This window comes from Octopus bimaculoides, chromosome 12, assembly GCF_001194135.2.
Source record: "Octopus bimaculoides isolate UCB-OBI-ISO-001 chromosome 12, ASM119413v2, whole genome shotgun sequence".
In the NCBI taxonomy this organism is placed as follows: Eukaryota; Metazoa; Mollusca; class Cephalopoda; order Octopoda; family Octopodidae; genus Octopus; species Octopus bimaculoides.
Window position 1 is genome coordinate 4,230,534 of NC_068992.1, and position 3,204 is coordinate 4,233,737.

Sequence of the window (3,204 nt, forward strand, 5' to 3'; positions counted from 1 at the left end):
ATATATATAAATGTATATATATGCGCGAGCACACATACACATACATACGGGAGCACACACAGACATATACGTATGAATGTATTTACGTAAGTAGAAGGAAGGCGACTTGGGACACGCTATTCGGGTTTCTATTAAGAGATGGTCTGTATGTTTATGTGTTTGATGTTTGTCTCTCTTTGTGGATATGCTTTTGTACATGCGTGTATGTGTGTGTTTGCGTGTGTGTATGCGAGCGTGTGATTTGTGTGTGTGTGTGTGTGTGTGTGTGCGAGCGTTTGTCTATACGCGTGTGCGTTTATGCATTTATGTGATTATACCACGATTAAGATTATACAAACACACACACAGAGGTCTCATAGAGAGCCATCGTTTACATCATACGTGTAAAACATACAAAGCCTGAATGAAAACATTCCCTCTAGTCACCCATGATGATAGCCCAGATAGCAGGAAGGAAAGAAAAATAATATAGTTATAAAAACAAAAACAAAAACAAAATAAATATGCCACAAAAGACGAAAAAGATAAAAATAAATAAAATAGTATAGCGAGATAGAACAGTTAAAAGGAAACCCTTATATCGACATTCCCCACGACAAGGAGTTGTCTTGTCTTGCAGTCAAACACAATTATCAAACAGAATCAACTAAAATTCTCAAAATAGACTCGTTTATCCCGAGTTATTGACTTAAGTTCTTGTGAGGCGGTGGTGGGAAGAAATTTTACCTAAATTCTTGAGGCTTTTGTTACAAATGTTATCATCTTTGTTTTTGTTATTGTTTTTTTTGTTTTTTTTCATGTTTTACGTTCTTGCTAGTTTACATTTTTGTGGTAAAAGTTGGAGAGTATATTGGAAAAAAAAAAAAAAAAGGGGAAGCAAAAAATGAAGGATAGCTGTCAAAATAATTATACGGTAAATCAGGCATTAGAAAAACGTCAGAAATCACCCGACGCTCCTTAATTTTGTGTAACACACACACACACACACACACACACACACACACACACACACACACACTCTCACACACACACACACAATATCAGTACGAGCAACAGAAATACGGCGCCAAGCAGTGACGAAGAAATAATAATAATAAAAACAGTAATAATAATAGAAGGTCGTGGTCAATGAAGAGAGTAGACGTGATACCAATAGTAATTGGTGCACTTGGAAGTATCAGCAGTTAACTGCTAACATGACCGAAAAAGATTGGTGCAAGTGTGAAGGTAGAACACCTACAATAATCAGCATTGCTTGGAACTGCAAGAATTCTTCATAGGGTTCTTGAAGCATGACCAGTAAACAAGTGTCACCTTAGTCTGCTGGCGTGCGTGAGTGTGTGCAAGTGCGCGCGCGCGCGAAACAGCTTACTGTCATTGCTTATCCTGCGTAACCATATAAAGTTCGCGGCTGATGACATAAAGCGGATCGCATGACGTATCTCGAGTGCGGTCAAGACTCACTATTTATGATTTAATAACAGCTTCACAACATTATCCATATTTAAATAAATAGCTTCTTCTATCCAACCGTCACAATACTAAACCAACAAAATAACAGAACACCAGTAAAATACACAATAAAATAACTTCCATTCAAATATGACGGACTAAATTTCAAGCAGAAGATGGAGAAAATTACAATTGATTATAGTTGAACTAAATCTAATAGGAACTTACGATTGAAAGGTCATGACAATGTAGTTAAATCATTTACTTAGCTCATTATTATATCCTCTTTCACACAAGCCCTAATACACGAAACATTTTAACCTTAGAAATGCGTGTAATAACAATGTACTGTTTTTGATATCAACATGAAACTCGAGTAAAACGTTCAAGACTCTAAAAGCAATTGTATTAGTTATGGTACCGATGCTACACACGTATTTATGTATGTATGTCATTATTCAGTTTTGTTTCAAGATTTCTTGTCAATAGAGAAAGAACCAGTTTCTGACCTGGATCCAAAGCTCCGACATTGAAATTTCAACATCTACAGGGTACATTTGTATGTATGTAATTCTGTATGTATGTATGTATGTATGTATGTATGTATGTATACGTGCAGGTATGTATATGTATATGGTATTTTAACATAAATTGTTTTGACAGTGACTTCGAACTTTCGGTCTTTTTAGCGTTCATTGAACAGTTCAGTGATGACAAAGCGGGCCGCAACTTCGAAGTCCATGCCAACCTTATTCTTGCTAAAGAATGATAAATGTGCTCTAAAAAAAATATTGAATCCTTCAGTTTAAAATAATATGTTACTATAAATCAACACAGAAATAAAGGTTTATATATATATATATATATATATATATATACACAAACACAAACACTTTCGGGTACGTTAGTTATACTGTATAAGAAATTATTTTCACAACAGCTTATTCATGTTATCAAAGAAAAGAAAAACCACCTTCCAAATGTGGAAAGATAGATTAATAGTCAGTAGTCATGTCTGAATGAAAGAATATAGCTTGAACTCGTTATTTACTGGAATTATAGAACCACTACAGCTGGCTTACGATTCTCCTAGATTTTTAGCAATAAATAGAATTAATTTTAGTGATGAAAATCTAGTTTTTGTTGAGAAGAAAGTAAGTTTTATGTTGATAAATTCCCGTAATCGAGGAACCTACAAAATTTAAGTATTTTGGTTGCTTCGAAGAGTTCTAATGTCTGCGTATAATATATCCATGCTCATACGCACGAACACACATACATTTATATTTATATATATACATATATGCAATAATATATATACATACGTAGGGCGATTTAAATTGCTCGACAATTATCCAGAATGCACGCCATCTATTAAAAAAACATAAAAGAAATCATGAGGGGAGCTTATATTTTTGCTTACATATTATTTGTTTGAAATTCAGTATTTCATATGTCACAGTGAACGTATAGAGATTAAAGTTTGTTTATAAGATATTTGGTTACATTACTATTCGCATGTTTCATTAACAAAAATGAACATTACTTATATAACAAATTATATAATGAAATTCCGTTGTCAAATCTTCAGAGATGCGCAACTTGTATTCGTAATATTACTGGTTTACTGATAATGTTGCCAGAACATATAAGCACACATCTGAGTAAAGAGTCACCAATTCACTAAATGTGTCTTGAATGTATGCGTCTCTCTATCTCTCTCTCTCTCTCTCTCTCTCTCTCTCTCTCTCT